An 18,031-nucleotide genomic window follows, 5' to 3' on the forward strand; every position below is an offset into this window, starting at 1 on the left:
CAATGATAAACACCAATAGACATGCTAACATGTAGTTATTCTCAGTGCACCAAAACCTATATGTCACACTCACCTATAGAGCAAGGTGGTATCTCATGGCAGACACAGTAAAAACACTAAGAAATTCTTTGTTTCCCTAAAACTGTAAAATTCCATATGCTCCTTTCCCCTGCATTTAGCTCTGACTTAGTAACTAAAGGTGTAATAACTATTCTATGGTCAAGAGCAGAGAAGAGAAAATGTTAAAGAAGGTGTGGCAGAAAGACAGAAAATGCAAGGCTGTCTGATGCAGTCCTTGTTTGTGCAGCTCGGAATTTCTTGTCGTCTGAACAAAGTAAAACATACTGTTTTTTTAAGCCACTGTATTCAATTCTTTAATGTATATAGAAAAGGTCATTCCTGAAAAAAGAAACAAAGCACAACCCAGCTTATAGAATTCTGGGCACATAATAATTAATAACAGTGGAAAGAGGAACCTGATGGAAACAATAAGCCAAAGATTGAAGAATGGCAGGGTTGGGGAGTGGGCAGGGTGTCCTGGCACAAGAGCAAAGAAACTATCCCAGAGTTCATCATTTCCAGTTTGTAATGATGTGATGCACTCAAGGAAGGAAATGAGTTGAAGTTTTCAAAGTCACACAGAGAAACTAATCCAGAGGAGTATACTGATGTTACAAGGTTTAGTTTGCCTCACTGGTCAATCAACCATCTATTTATCCTTTTCCATTTACTTCTGTAAATCATACCACTACACCTTTTTTTTCTAATAATCTTCCTTTCCTGGTTGTCTTAACTGGGCTTGATCTTGCTGTGATGAAACACCATGAACAAAAAGCAAGTTGGGCAGGAAAGTGTTTATTTGGCTTACACTTCCCTATCACTGTTCATCACCAAAGGAAGTCAGGATAGGAACTCAAGCAGAGCAGGAACCTGGAGGCAGGAGCTGATGCAGAGTCCATGGAGGAGTGCTACTTACTGGCTTGCTCAGCCTGCTTTTTTATAGAACCCAGGAACACCAGCGCAAGGGTGACACCACCCACAATGGACCTGGCTCTCCCCCATCAGTCACTAAGAAAATGTCTTTCAGGCTTGACTACAGCTAAGATTTGTGGCAGTGTTTTCTCAGTTGAGGCTCCTTCCTCTCTGAAGACTATAGTTAGTGTCAAGTTGACATGAAAATAACCAGCACACCTTTTTTTGTTTTTTCATTCTATTTAACCCTTTGGTGGTATAACTTGCATGACATTTTTTAGTTATAAATCCCATTATCATCTATAATGTTCTTTCCTTTGTGTTTATGAACTGTACTTTACAAATGTAATTTCATTTTTTCTGGTCTCATGGAAACAATACAGTATGTTTTATGATAATCATCAAAAGTATAATTTATAGAAAACCAAAGTAAAGAGAGATTCTTTCTAAAAAATTGGCTGAAATTTCACATAGAATCTTTCTACAACTTATAGCACAAATGAATAGTTATAAGTTTCCTAAAGAAATCATTAGAAACTACCAACTTAGCATGAAGATGTGAAAACACAAGTTAAATATGACAACTGAGAAATGCCACAATGTAAAGCTGTTTCTGTCCCTTTTGCTGATATACTTCCCTGGAGCTCACTTATCCTGTGCTATAGACGAGTAGCTCTGACATTCAAAGTTCTTCAACATGCCAAAGTTACTCAATAATGTCCCCTCTAAATATGATTATTGTAGAGAAAGAAACAGGACAAAGAGGAAAAAAAGAGAGAGGAAGAAAAGAAAAACAAAAACATACAGTTGCCCTCTGCACCTTTTTTTTGTTCTTTAGGTCTAGTGTTTGAAGTTTAATTAATAGAAGAAAATATGTTAAATATTCTCATAAGCATCTGAGTGCTAGTTAATTATCAAAATAGTAAGGCGGCAAAACTTAACATATTCTACCCAATGTTTTCTTACTGCCTTGAGTCAGGGAATCTGAGAACAGTAACATAATTGTATAATTTAATGTACATATAACTGAAGTACAGATACATGAATATCTTAATTGTGTGTCTTTGGCTAACAAAAAAATAAATTATTGGTAGGTTGGGAGGGGATAGAAAAACAACTAGTAATCTGAAAGTTCAAAACATTAAAGAAAAGCTATAGAATAAGGCTTTAAAAGATGGGGAGCTTGAGAGCTCCAAAGTTCTGAGCAGGAAAAATTAATATGGTATTTCTTGATAATTTTAAAACCAATAATAAATCTATCTCAACTGGGTTTTCTCCAGGAAGAGATCATCCAATGCCTAGCAAAAGACTGACATCCTGGCAAAAGGATTCTGCCAGTCCCCCATGGAAAGCCGAAGTCTGCATTAGAAGTATACATGAATGTTGGGAATGTAAATAATGTTCACCATAATGATAAAATTTCAAAGTCTAAAGTTCCATTTTCCTAGGTAACCTAAGATATTAATGAAGGAAATCAATATTATAGAGTACTCCAGGTCAAAACAGAGTTTGCATTTGTTCAACAGTTAACTTTCATCCCTCTCGATATGAAAGATAGGAAGTAGAGAAAAGTTGGAGCTAACACTTCCTAACACACGCAAACCATCTCCAGAGAACACAGGGGTAAAAGTTGAGTGTCTTGAATTGTTTTCCTTTGGAAGAAAAACAGTATTTTGTAAAACCTTCCTTCTTTGAATGCAAACTAATCCTAACTTCCACACTGGACTGGTTAGTATTATTACATTCTCTGTATCAGAAGGTCATGTCACCATTTAAGAATTGTTAGCTTTCAAAAGCACAAGCTAAACTTGGAAGTAGGTTACTATTTATAAACTGAAGTGATTTCATGTCATTAAACTGATGAGATAATCAAAGGCAGAGATTAAGACAATTATAATCAATTAATAACTTTAATATTCTTATGAATCTAAATTGGTATTTTCATATAATAGCAGTAAAATGAAGTACAATCATTTATTGAATGCCAAGACAATTAATCATGTCAAAGATAATGATTTTAATGACAAAATATGGACATGACCTTTCATTTATCAGAAACCACTGGCATTTCCAGAAGAAATGGTTTAGTAAACACTGTACTAATTATACTTCAAGACTCTAAGAAATCATTTGAACTTGTTTCTCTAAAAGATAAACACCTCTAAATGCAATAATACAAAGAGCTAAATGTCCTTATGCAGGAACATTTAAATACTCCCCTACATAGACAAATCATATTAACACTCAAAAGCTGTGCTGTATATAGTCTTAACTTTATACATGAAATTATGCCTCTCACTACATCTCAGTTAGAAATTCTGATTCATCTGAATTTACTTTTAAGCCAGAAGAGAAGGCTCACTGAAGGTCTGTTACCAGAGTCTGTGAAAAGCAAATACATGTTAGAGAAGGCACAGTGGGATAAAACATGGAAAAAGCCTTGGTGGCAATAATTCTAAGATGGCCCTGAAGATATTTTGCCTCAATATTCAAGTCTATGAGTATGATGAACCATGACATCTGTGGTATGTTATCTTATATGATAAAGGAATTTTACAGAGATAGTTTAAAGTTACCAAGTCAGGTGGCTTTGAGTTAATGAAATATAGGTAGGCCTCACATATCCACACAAACAACTGAAAAGAAGAGAGTTTTAACTGTCTGGTTGAAGAAGAGAAAGCCAGAGAGATTCAAAGCAAAAAGAAGTTGATGCATAGTTTCAAGCTAGGAAAATAGAGAAGGCATAATATAGACAAGCATGGGAGAGAGCCCCTAGAAGAAAGGACAGTCAGTCCAGACACAGTAACCCAGCCAACAACCTGGATGGTCTTGAAAACCAGCTGTGCCTCAGCTCTCAAGTAAGAGGCCAGTGGGATAGGTTCTGTGCTTTGGCCCATAAGACCTACACAGAGGACCCACTGGAGTCCTACAGGATCTACGTACCTATGAGATGTTGAGCTGCTTTTGCTTTAGTTTGCTAAACTTGTAGTAACCTATTATTTGAGACCTGTACGTGGCCTGGGATGAAAGTAGCATTCGCCAAGGGGAGCATGAAACTGTCCTTTCAGTTGAAAATCTCTGGATTCTTGTCAAAGCCCTGGGGCACAAAGAAAAATCTTACAAGAAATTTGCCCTAAAAACAAAATAGAAAGTTTTTCAGTTTTAAATGAAGCCCTTACTTATTAACATATATTCAGTTGGGGAGAAATTCTGGAACTATATACAAAATCAGAATTTTGAGAAGGCATTCTTTTACCCAGCCTTCATCTTTCTTTTTTTTTAACCAAAGAATATACTTTGATTTACAACAACTTTACAGAGATTTTTTTTTAGTAGCCCACTGGGTATTAATCATTGAATTTTTTACTCCTAACTCCAGAGACAGAGAGGAAGAGAGGGAGGAATAGAGATGAGAAAAAGAGAGAGACTGTACAAAAAAGAAAGAGCGCTCATTTGCTGGTTCCCATGGTGTCAAGTCTCACCCTGTGACTCACTTTAAGATGCCAACAGGATTTCTAAAAGGCTAACATTTGAGTCTTACAAGCCACTGCAGGCTGTTTTCAGGAAATCGACTGAGGAAGAAGTGGTTTGGAGGCAACAAAATTGAATAACTCAGAGTATCAACATTCCATAATCTGATTCTGCATTTAGAACACATGGTTTATAGTATATGTAAGGGCTCTTTCATCTTTTTCATACTCAATTATCTTTTCACTTAGGAAAAAAACATCAGATAGAGGATTCAATTCTCTTTTACTATCAAATATTAGAGAGAGAGAGAGAGAGAGAGAGAGAGAGAGAGAGAGAGAGAGAGAGAGAGAGGAATATAGTTGCACAAAAAAGTTCAACCACAGAGCAGTAAGTAATTGCAGAATTAAAAGAGACATTAAATATTTGAAAGGCTCCTTTGAAAGTGGAACCTATAGATGGTAAATAGGTCTCTGTACTGGTGTTTTAGTGTGAGGAACAGAACGGCCGTGCCCTGCATGTTCTGCTCAGCTCTGAGAAGAACTGTTCAAGTCGTACCTCAGAAACGCAATGTGAATGTCATACTGAAGTTCTTCCTCCTAAAGCAGACAACAGTCTTTAGAGAAGTGAGATTTGAGAGGTCTTTTAGCCACAATCCCAGCTTCAGTGGCTGTAAAAGGCTTTGTGTGATTTTCAAATAAAAAAATTAATCTTCTGATAATTTCTTCCAACCTAAAAATGGTCTCCTTTTAGTTGAGAAATTAGAGTATGCAAAACTTCATTTTGTTCCCAAGTTACTGTACCATCTAGCTGCTGATCAAATCTTTGAAATAAAATATCAATATATGGGGTAGGAGAGGTGGCTCAGCAGTTAAGGGTACTGGCTGTTCTTCCAGACATCCCAGGTTCAATTCCCAGGACCCACATGGCAGTTCGGTCTGCAACTCCCATTCCAGAGGATCCAACACTGTCACACAGACATACATGCAGGAAAAATACAAATGCACATAAAAATAAATATAAAATCAGAATCCTACCTCTAAAAATAAGATATTATCTAAACACTGATAAATTTGCCTCATTCAGTTTTATACACTATATCGACAACACACACACACACACACACACACACACAAACCAATACACACACAAGAAAACTATATTCACTATAACTGCTTGTAACTCTTGTTACCTAAGTTGTTAGTGTCAAAGCCCTGAAGCCCTATCAAGTGACATTCAGCCACCTATCTTCAATAGAAATTTGTCTCTTTAATTAAATATGGATAATAGTGAAATATTTATTCATTGTCACCTCACTGGGAAGAGGAACAAATAAAGACTTGCCATGCCAAAAGTCCATCTTCAGAGTTCCTGACTTGAGGTAAATTTAAATGTAAGTCAAAAAGTGTATGAAACTAGAAAAAAGATGTGAAAAAATTAGCAGTCCTGATTAAAGTGTGGCCCATCAGTGCCTGGGCTCCAGTCTGTCCTGCTAGATGGTCTGAGAACTGTGTGAAAGCTTTTCCTGTTAAACAAGCTCCCACTGCGGCAGGCATCAGGCTTGTCTTTTTCTTCTTAAGCATGAGAATTCTGGGCAAATTCCTATTCTTAGGGACTGGAGTTTCAACAGTGTGATAACCAAAAGAGGGTCACAAGTATCTTTCTTTAGAATCTCTCTGTTTCTGCCAAAATGGTTGCATTATGATATAATATATGTGTATATAATTATATATCATAACATAATTAAAATTTTAAATAACTATTTAAATGTACAAGAAAATATATAATTTTACAATTCATTTAGCAAATGCATAAGAAAAACTGTCACAAGACTGCTATCATACACAATATATCTTTAACAAAGGCACTTCTGTCTAAATATAACTCTGTTGTAAGGAAAGGAAATGTCAAGTGCATGGCTCTCAGAATATATTGCCAGGATACAAATGGATCTTGGAGACCATCTAATTTGGTTCCATTATTACAAATAAGGAGTTCTGGTGTAAAAGGCAGGGGAGTCTACTATACTGTCTCCAAAACCTTTGCCTCTAGTATGATGTACCAATCTCTTGCTAATGTGATCCAGTGCATTGCCTTACTATACTGAACATGGATAAATACAGAGATTGTAACATTATGAACATTATAATGACATTTCACTGAAGTGTTTACTGAACAAATTTGAAAATCTACCCTTTTATATCCTAGAATAAATTTAGAGTTTTACACTGAGCTTTCTAAATGAACAGACATTAGTATAAACCTATCTAGCAGTTGAATCCTTACCTACAGACTCTCGAAACAGATGTGATGCCGGTCAAGAAACAGTCAAAATGCCATGATTTTCAGAGCAAGTACCCTGAGAAACACAGAAACCAAAGAATCTGAGTCCTTTACAGGAGAGAACGTGTTAAGACATGACCAGAAAAAAAGAGCCTTATATAACCAAAATAGCATTGTGTTCATTTGCAGCAGTTGGTAATGGAGTCATGTTCCTGTAGACTTTTAAACAGCTAATGTTTCCAGCAGATTTACACATCCCCTTCTTGGATAGAGGGAGAGGCTCACCACATTCATTTTTTTAAGTGAGAAAACTTACAAGGAAGAAGATTTGAGAAACATTTTTGTGGCGTCACACCATGAGAGGAAACTCTTTTCATGCATTTGCCATCAAGTTACTCGGGGAACTTCAGGGATGCAGTCTGTCTGCATTGTCATCCTTGCTGAGAAAGGCTTTATAGTAATCCATCCATCTCACTCACCTGAGCTCCTGAAATAACCCCGGACACTCATCTGTTCACCAAACAAGATTAGGTGGAATTCTTTCTTGGATCTGTGTTCTGGGGTGCTTGCATGCTTCTTCACATGTGCCCAAGCAAAGTTACAACACACAAGTACTGCCTTTTGCTCCCACACCCTAAACCTTCTGTGATGTGATTATACTGTTTTTATAATAGGACAGTCAAAAAATATGCTGTTTCACATCTGCAAAATTTTAGAGTGTAGACAATTAAAGCAATATTAGGGGAGAGAGATATTTTAGAGCTTTAAATACATTATCAGGAAGGTGACCAGTTAGCACTGAGGCATCAGCACCTCCACTTTTTTTTTCTTAATACATGATTTCACATGGTCAGTTGAAGAAGAGCTGAAGGCCAGTCCTCTCTAGTCATGATCCAAGAGATTTTACTGCAGTGTGGTTTGCTTGTCAAAGAGCTTCATTCAGGGGCTGGTGCTGGGGTGGAGCTCAGAGGTAGAGTACTTCTCTAATATGTGTGAGGTTCCAGACTAAATGCCCAGCAACACACACACACGCACACACACACACACACACACACACACACACACACACACACACACACACACACAAAGCAGTCACAAAGCAACCACATCTAAACAGTCAGAGAAAGCTTAATTAAATGCATATTGCCTAGTTACATCTCTGTAAAACAGAGAAAACATCCATTTCCTTTCCATGCACTAATCAAAACATCACAGACAATGAGCTTTATTTTCTCCTTGCCTTTCCAATTCTCTCACATCCAAAACCCACTAGACTCCTTGCCAAAATCAAGGGGAAAAGGAAAAAAGAAAAAGTGGAGAACTTTTTTCACTCCTAACAGTGAGTTTTTGTTCTGTGTATGTCTATATGTCTGAGTGTATGTGAATGTGTATATGAGTGTGTGTGTGTGTGTGTGTGTGTGTGTGTGTGTGTGTGTGTGTGTGTGTGTAAATGAGTGTCTGTATATGTGGGTTGTGAGTTTGTGAGAGTGTGTAAGTGTGTGTGTATAAGTTTAGGGGAGTTGTTTGTATGCTAGTGTGTATGGGAGTATAAGTGCGTGTGTGAGTGTATGTGGGTAAGATTACAAGGGAATGTGTATGTGTGTATGTGAGAGTGTGTGAATATGAGTGAGAGTGTGTATGAGTGTGTGTGTGTGTGCATGAGTGACAGAGTATGAGTACATGACTTGGGAGTATATTTGAGTGCATGTGTGTGTGTGTGTCTGAGTATATGTCAGAGTATGTATAAGCATATATGGGTATGTGTGTATAACTGGTGGGTATGAGTATGTGAGTGTGAAGTGATAAGTGTGTGTGTCTGTATGTGTGACTTTATCTAAGTGTGCATATAAGAGTATGTATGGGTAAGTGTGTATAGGTGTGCATGAGAATGAGTGATTGTGTGTATATGAATGTAAAGGTGTATGTATGAGTGTGTGTGAGAATATGTGAGTGTGTGTGTATGTGTGGGTGTGTGCATATGACTATAAGAGTGTGTGCAAGAGTGTGGGAGTATGAGCGAGTGAGAGTGTATGTGTATATGTATCTGAGTGTATGTGTAAGCGTGTGTATGTGTGTATGACAGAATGTGTGCATCTGTGTGAGTGTGGAGAATGATTGGGCGAGTTTGTGTATGAGTAAGTGTGTTTGTGAGAGTGATTGTGTATGAGTGTGTTTGGATGTATGAGTATGAGTGGGGGTGAGTGTAGGGATGAGTGTGTGTGCATGTATGAGTGAGTATGTGTGTGAGTGTGTATGAATATGTTTGTGAAATTGTATGTGTGAGAGTGTATATATGAATATGGAGGAGTGAACACATTAGTATGTGTGAGTGTGTGGGGGTGGATGTGTGTTAATGTATGTGAGTGTGTTATTGTCTATAGGTGATTTGTGTGGTGTGTGTGTATTTGTGTGAAGGTATGTATGAGCACGTGTGTGTATATGAGTGTATACTAGTGTGTGAATATGCATGTGAGTGTGTGTATGAATGGATGAATGTGTGTATGGGTATGTGAGTGTGTGTATGGGTGTGTGTATGAGTGTGTGTGTTTGCCAGGGTGCTTGCTCATGCTGCACATATGTGGAAAGACACTTATCAGTATAAGACTTGGAATGTAGTAAGGAATTGTGCTGACCTAACAGAGTGGCAGTAGTAGATTGTTTCTAAATGTTCATGGCCTCATTACCATGAAGGTGGCTAGGCTTCTGGTACCAGGTATGCTTTCTCCCCAGTTCAGTGGGTCTTAAGCTCAATGAGACAGCTGTTGGTTCCCACCAAGTTGTAACTGCCACGTCTTGCATCTTGATGCATATCTTGTATGCTAGTAATTGTGGTTTACAGCTGTTGCAGATGGATAGGACTGTTTAATGCTTCCCTCTGTTGGGAGCTTGTACAGTATTATCATGAATGCTAGACTGCAGGAAAGAGGCTTTCAAGTGAGATCCAGCTTGAGTACTCTGAGTCCTGTGTCCTGACTATGTTGTGTCTTCAGCAATAAGGGCTGTCTTAGTTAAGGTTTCTACTGCTGTGAAGAGATACCATGACCATGGAAACTCTTATAAAGGAAAACATCTAATTGGGTTGGCTTACATTTCAGAGGTTCAGTCCATTATCATCATGATAGGACATGGCTGTGTGCAGGCAAACATGGTTCTGGAGAGGTGGCTGAGAGTTCTACATCTTTAGAGGCAACAGGAAGTGAACTAACTCACTAGGTGCAGCTTGAGCATATATGAGAACTCAAAGTCCACCTCCACAGTGGTACACTTCCTCCAACAAGACCACACCTACTTCCACTAAGCCACATCTCCTATAGTGCCACTCTCTATGAGTTTATGGGGGCCAAGTACATTCAAACTACCACAGAAGCCCATCAACCCTTTAGATGCTACCAAGGACTACATCGATAATTTATATTGTTTGGAAGTCACTTGAACTACCCTGACCAACCCTTTAAAAGGAGGCTTCTCATGTCTGATACGGCATTTTATTAGTCTATAGTTCTTCTGAGGAGAAAATACTTTTTGTTTTGCTCTTGTTTTTTGAAACAGGGTTTCTCTGTGTAACAGCCCTAACTGTCCTGGAAATTGCTTTGAAGACCAGGCTGGCCTTGTACCCACAGAGTTCCACCTGCCTCTGCCTCCCAAGTGCTGGCATTAAAGGTGTGAGCCACCACCACCTGGAAAGAAAATAATTTTTAATGCGAAATGTTTACTAACAATATTAGTTGTTAATGTGTCTTATCATTTCTTGCAACAAAAAATCAAGTTTTGCAATAAATGATCACCAGATTTATTTAGTTGAAATTTTTGAATTTATGTTCTTCAAAGTAATTGACCAATGGTTTTCTTTTTTATTCTTCATTCTTTTCTTTTTGTAGTATCTGTACCTAGTTTTTGTATCAGGATAATACTAGCTTCATAGAATGAATTTGGTAGTATTCCTTCACTTTTTACTCTATAGAGCAAGTTAAAAAGAATTGGTCTGAAGTCTTCCTTGGAAGTTTGTTAGAACTCAGCAATGAATACTTCTGGTTCTGGGCTTCTTTTTGATTGGAGGGTTTTAACAATAGCTTAATATTCTTGCTTATAATGGGTCTGTTTATTTAATCCTCTGGGTTTAATTTTGGCAGATGATACACATTTAGAAATTCTCTTGTTTCTCCTGTGTTACCCAGCCTTGCAGGGTGTAAGTTTTCATAGTAATCTCTAATGATGTTGAGCAATGACACCCATTTGATTTTATTCATTCATTTCTTCTCCCTCTTCCTTTTTATCAGATTGGTTAAGGGTTTGACAGTCTTATTAACGTTTTCAAAGAACCAAACCTTTGATTTATTACTGTTTAATTATTGATATTGTTATTTTAATCTCTATCTCATTAATTTATCTATTTCATCAATTTCTTCTTCATGCTCTGATCCTCCGGAGTAAGGAGTTGAGCATCCCTGCCTTGGCATTAAAAAAAGTGTGAATGCCCACCACAGGGACACTTGCTCAACCATATTAATTGTTGTTCTATTCATAATGGCCAGAAATTGGAATCAACCTAGATAACCCTCAACAGAAGAATGGATTTTTTTAAAATGTAGTACATTTACAAAACTGTGTATTACTCAGCCATTTTTTTAAAAAACGACACCATAAAATCTTCAGACAAGTGGGTGAAACTAGAAAAAAAAATCCTGAGTGAGGTATCCATATCCAGAAACACAAATATAGTATGCATTTGCTTATATGTGGATATTAGCTATGAATTCAAAGATAACCAAACTATAATCCATTGAACCACAGTGGATGGGTATAGAGTAATGGAATAAAGGGAAGAGATAGATTTCATTAGGAAAGGTAGGTACAATAGATAGATACAATGGAATGGGGGGAGCTGGAATGGGAAAATCAAGTGGGGAGGGAGTGTGGAGATCACATTGTAGGAGGGCATACAGAGAGAGACAGCTAAATTTATGAAGCATTCGAGGAATTATGGTGATATTTTATTCGTACTGAAATGTGATTTTAATTGTATGTTAATAAATAAAGTTGCCCGGGGGTCAGAGCTAATAGCAAGCCATAGCAGAGCTGGGTGTTCGTGGTGCACGCCTTTAATCCCAGCACTTGGTAGGCTATTGGTGAAATTATTAAGGCCACTCCACGTAGTTAAAGGGAGATTTATTTAATGACATAACTTACAAATTAAGGGATAGGTAGATCACAGAGTCTGGGGAAGGTGTATCACAGTCCAACGGTGTTCTCTGGAGCTCTGTTCGGTCCACCTCCACTATCCAGGGTCACGCAACAGAGAGAGCACCTGCCAATCCAGATCTCGGGTCCCCAGGCGCCTCCCTTGGCCCCGCCTTGTAGGCGTGACAGTTGCCGAAGTCTCAATGGGGGTTGGAACTTCCAGATCAAAGCTGGAATGGCTACCCACTACAATAGGCAGAGCTAGGTAGATCTCTGTTTGTTCAAGGATACAGTTAGCATTGGAGACACACACTCCAATGTGTGTCTGGAGGTCTGTACAGACAGGCAGTGAAGAGGCAGTCATGTGGTTGGGTTTACAACCAATGAGAAGGCAGAACAGAAAGTCTATATAAAGACAAACAGACAAAGAGTAGGTCTCTTTCGGAGAGGTCTCTTGGCTGAAGAGGATAGCTGCAGCAGGCGGGTAAGGCTCTTAGCTCTGATCTCTTGGCTTTCTTCTTTGCAATGGTTCTGTGTTTCTTATTTAATAAGATGGTCGGTTACATCTACAAGGAGTAGTATAGAAACCTCATAGAGTAGAAGCTTCCTAATATATATATATATATATATATATATATATATATATATATATATACACATATATAAAAGTGCTCTAAATGAAATGGCCAAAAATAGGAGAGACAGAGTAGCAAGTGGCTATCTCTTGTCATCAAATGAAGCTTCCAGTACCAGGATTGGGTTACATCTAATTGAGTTGTTGGCCAAGGGCTCCCCACTGGAATCCCCAAACAACACAGGCTGTTCCTAAGACTATAGGTTGCTCTCCACACACTGACAGCAAGACCTCATTGCTGAAGACAATATCTACACAACAGATGGAGATGTTGAGCCAGTGCCTACAAAGGGCCTTCACCCCTACATTCCAGCATCTTTAGTACATGAAGATATTCTGCACACTCTGAAAACAGAAATGTGAACACCAAGCCACCCATAAACCCTTTAGCTATGATGGTATACAGCCTGAAAGATATGCTAGGGCAATGGTGGCACAAAGCTTGTGGGAATAACCAACCAATCACTGATTTGACTTAAAGCCTACTCCATGAGATGGAACTTGTAATCAACATTGCTTCAGTGACCAAGAACTTGAGACTAGATAACCCAGGGACCTAGGATAAAATCAAATAATACTTGTTTTAAAAAAAAAAAAGCTCGTGATAAAATGACTCCTAGTGATATTCTGCTATACTCACAGATCAGTGCCTTATTCAACCACCATCAGAGAAGCTTCTTCCTGCAGCAGATGGGAGCAAATACAGAAACCCACAACCAGGCAATACATAGAGAGTGAGATGTCTTAGCCCTAAATGGGATGTCTCTATCAAATCCATCCCCTCAGAGTTAAAGGAATCCCACAGAGAGGAGGCAGAAAGAGCATAAGAGCCAGAGGTGATAGAGGACACCAAGAAAACAAGACCCTCTAAATCAACATGAGCAAAGTTCAAATGAACTCAAAGACACAGAAGCAGCATGGAGAGGGCCTGCACCAGATCCTCTGTGTATGTACTATGGCTTCCAGTTCAGTGTTTTTATGGGATTCTTGAGTGTGTGAACGAGTGGGTCTGATTCTTACGCCTTCTCTTGGGCTCTTTTCCTTCTGTTGGTTTGTCTTGTCCAACCTTAGTGTGTCAGTTTCTGTTTTATCTTATTGTATTTTATTTTGTTATTTTTTTAAATGAATGAATGAATGAAAACCTAGCCACTAGGGCAATGGTTCTCAACCTTCCTAATGCTGAGGCCCTTTAATACAGTTCCTCGTGTTGTGGTGACCCCCAACCATAAAATCATTCTCATTGCTATTTCACAGGTGTCATTTTGCTACTGTTAGGAATCGTAAATGTAAATATCTGTTTTCCAATGGTATTAGGCAACCCCTGTGAAAGAGTTGTTCAACTCCTACAAGGGCGTCACAGCCCACAGTTTGAAAACCACTACATTAGGGTAATGGTTAAGAACTGAACTGTCACTTCTACCTGATGGGAGAGGAAACATCAGTTTTCTCCAGTGGAATGACGCTGAGTATAACAACCACTTCAGGACAGGCCTCATGTTCAGTAGTTGCCCAACATGTAATGGACTCCACAGTTTTTCAGTGTGCTTGTATTTGACTACAGTTTGGTGGTTGTTTGTGTGTGTGGGGGGAGGATATGGTTTTATTTTGCTTTCTTGGATTGTTATTGTGTTGTGTTTTTATTTTTTGGGAAATAACTTAAAGTTGGGTATTATGTTTTGTTATCTCTTAGAAGCCTGTTCTTTTCTAATGAGAGACAGAAAGGGAGTGGATCTGGATAAGAGGGCAGGTGGGAAGAAACTGGGGGAGTAGAGGGAAGGACAACTGTAATCAGAATATATTGCATGAGAAAAGAATCTATTTTCAATGAAAGGGAAAAATAAAAAACAGTCAAGAACTGTAGCAAGAATTTTAACAGGTCTTATTAAGAAAATCAAACCTGAGGCCAGTTATTGGGGTGAATGCTGGAAGATCAGAGAAGCAGAACAAGCCACAGCTACCTTGTCTCACCAGTTCCTCAACTGATTCTTTTTCCTCAGACTGGAAGCCTCTGAGTCCTTATCCAAATGAATCTCAGATGAACTGCTTCTCAAAAGCCTGAATGCTTAACCAGGCCAAAAGCTTCTAGTTTCTGGTCTTCACGCCTTATATACCTTTCTGCTTTCTGCCATCACTTCCTGGGATTAAAGGCATGAGTCACCATGCCTAGCTGTTTCCAGTGTGGCCTTGAACTCAGAGATCCAGGCAGATCTCTGCCTCTGGAATGCTAGGATTAAAGGCGTGTGTGCCACTGTTTTCTGGCCTCTATAGCTAGTGGCTGTTCTGTTGCCTGACCCCAGATAAGTTTATTAGGGTGCACAATATTTTGAGGAACACAATACCACCACATTTCCCCCTTTTTTTGTCTAAAATTTAAAAAAGTTTATAACTAATACAAGAATAACTATATCCAATAAGTATATACAATATATACAGTCAAGAATTACATTAACAATGTCTAGTCCATTATCATTAGACAGATTCAGACAAAAAACTACATTATATATATATATATATTAACAATGTCCAGTCCAGTAACATTTGATAAACTCAGACAAAAAAATTTCGTTACTTATCCTATTTAAAACAAGTAGTTCCTTTTTAAAAGTAGATTCAATAATCTCCCTTTTATCTTATATCTATATTCTCTTTTTTTTCTTTTCATAATAGATTCAGTAATGTACCTTTTGTCATTTTTATATCTTCCCCTATTTCTTTTTAGAGTAGATTCAGTGATCTACCCATTTATCCTATTATTTCTTTATCTTTTTTCTCAGAGTAGAGTCAATGATCTACTTCATATCTATATTCTCTTCTTTCTTTTTCCTTTTTTTTAAACAAAACTTCTGAATCTAATCTCCATGTTCAGCTTTTTTCCTGACCATTAACAATTAACAACTTGTAATCAACAATTGTAAACAATGACAATATCCAAAACTCATTAAACGACCAAAAACCTCCCATTCCACCTTTTGGGAATGTGGGTGTTGTTTTTTTTTAAATTACTTCCTGCTTTCTGGGGTGAAGACATCTTTAGGGGATCCTGAAAAGAAAATTTTTGGGTTAATTGTCAAGTCCTGTATCATTTGTCCAGTCGCTGCATAATGAGAAAGTGCAGGGCTTGTTTCAAGTCCTTGTTCAAGTAGTCTGTGAAGCTGGATCATCTCAGCTAGCCATCTTGAAACTGTCCTGAGCAGTTCGTAGTCCAAAGCCAAACTTGGAGTATTATTAATCAGCTTAATGGTATTATAGTAGTCCATGTGGAGCTGTCCATCGCTGTGGGGTCTCATCATCCTTTTGTAGATTTCAAAGTTGCTGTTAGGTGTAGTCATGGTTCCCTGCAGGGTTTTTTTTGTTTGTTTGTTTTGGTTTTTTGTGCCTCCTCTGTGGTTTGGAGCAATCACAGTCTGATAAATGTCTGTCTCTTGGAACCATGAATGTTCTTCCCTAGAAGAGAAAATCTTCACAGCAATTTCTCCCCACCATTTGTCTTGCCAAACTTTTCCAAATTGACCTTTGTCGATGCTTTCTTGTGACACGATGGTCCTGGCAATTCTTCGCTGAACAAGCAGCAGTAAACCCTTCGTCCCAGGTAGTAGCATCAGCACAGTCGCTAACATGATGAGAAGCCAGCAACTCGGAGCAGCAGCCTGTGAAAAGGAAGGCAGCTTCAGAGATAGCTGTATAATCTGCTTTAATTGGCTCATTTAATTAGTCAGCTTGAATAAAGTCCTACTGTTAGATACACTTTTAGTTTAATATCTAACTTCTTTTAAGGCACAAAAAGAATTTTGGCATCATATTTACCTTAAATTATTTCTATGCTAAAATGTAAGTAGGAAAAGTTCCAGAGAAAAACAAACAAATATGTTTTTATTGGAGGGATATAGAAGAGGAAAAATCGGTTATCCTTGAACAAGAAAGGCAAGATCAGTGGCTGCACCTGCGAGCCAAGGCAGGCACTGTAGACAGACTTAAATGGCTGAAGAGAAGCAGCAGTCATGAAACAGAGGAAGGGAGCCCTGGGGTGCAACAGAGGCTTCCTAGACTCCTGGATGTCAACTTGGAAGTTCAGGTGCAGACGCTCACAGTCAAAATCTCCTCTAAGTCAGTGGCTTCAGGTTCTTATTTTACCAACTGGAAGGATGACATTTATGAAACTCAGAAGGTGAATTTTAGAAAGGAAATTATTACGTGTTCATAGGTGAGCACTTAGGAGAGGAAGCAGAGCTTTTTATAGCAAGAGAGGCTCCCAGGAAGCAGTGGTTGACAAACTGCTGGTTTAGGGGATTTTCATAGAACTATGGCAGAAAGTGGGGAGAAGCATTGGAAAGTGAGTTGGTGAATCCAGTCAGCCCACCCACAAGGAACGCAAGTGCCTCTCTGTTTGGATCATGTCTCATATGTGGCTTTCAGGTAAGGTGCTCATCTAGGTGCATAAAAAAAAAGAAAGATAAGTAGAAGCCAAAGCAGGAGTCAGGGACCCCTCTGGCATTCATCCACTCTGGCTAGGACAAAAACTAAACATGTTTTCTGCTTCTGGCCAAGAACAAGAGTCATATTTGAAGACTCTGCCTTTAATTGCTTGACTGGTCTCCATCTCCTGTTCTCATAAGTAGAGAGGTGACATACAAGAGACATTTTTGTCCTTTTTCTGGTTTTTCTCCAGTGTGTATTTTTTTCACTGCTGGCCAAGATGAATCAATTCTTAGAGAAAGCAAAATTCACGGCTATGCCATCCAGCCTGACTGGTTGCAGTTAATACCAGGGCAGAGTCCAATGATAAGATTTCAGGGTTGGATGCCGAGCTAGTGAAATATAAGGATCCTACCAAGAAGATGAGAGACCGTCCTGCCTAGGTTAACACCATGACATTGGGAGTAAAGAAGCTGAAGAAGGCATAGAAACAAGTGTAAATTGACCAGATTGAGGATTTACAGGACCAACTGGAAGATGTGATGGAAGATGCAAATGAAATCCAAGAAGTGCTAGGTGGCAGCTAGGGTATGCCCAGAATTGTATGAATTTGGCCTAGAAGCAGGGTTGAATGCACTGGGCAATGAGCTTCTGGCTGATGAAGAAAGTTCTTACTTGGACAAAGCAGGATCAGCACCAGCAATTCCAGACACTGTTTCCAATGACACAAGAAACAAGGATGAAGTGCTGATGGGTGAATTTGGACGGCTGCAGGTCCCTCCTTAGTAGACTTGAAGTATTCTAGAACCATACAAAAAAATAAATACGTATCCTGGGACTAAATAGCTTTGGGTTTCTTTCCTTTCTTTGAAAGTAAAGGTAATTACATTGCTCCTGTGTTTTTATTTTTCCATTAAGAAACTCACTGCTTGGGGGAAGCTTTCTTTGACTAAAATTTGATTCTTTTTCTCTTAAGAAAGACTCACGCCTTTAATCCCAGCACTTGGGAGGCAGAGGCAGGCGGATCTCTGTGAGTTCGAGGCCAGCCTGGTCTAGAGAGCGAGATCCAGGAAAGGCGCAAAG

The 18,031-nt window shown here is 38.6% G+C and overlaps 1 pseudogene; it reads left to right on the forward strand.

Annotated features, from left to right (window-relative positions):
• Window positions 1–17,228: 17,228 nt before the first annotated feature.
• Window positions 17,229–17,734, forward strand: LOC128106032 (charged multivesicular body protein 5-like; annotated as a pseudogene).
• The last annotated feature ends 297 nt before the right edge of the window (window positions 17,735–18,031 follow it).

Source organism: Peromyscus californicus, unplaced genomic scaffold (assembly GCF_007827085.1).
Source record: "Peromyscus californicus insignis strain IS unplaced genomic scaffold, ASM782708v3 Scaffold_9__1_contigs__length_137607984, whole genome shotgun sequence".
In the NCBI taxonomy this organism is placed as follows: domain Eukaryota; kingdom Metazoa; phylum Chordata; class Mammalia; order Rodentia; family Cricetidae; genus Peromyscus; species Peromyscus californicus.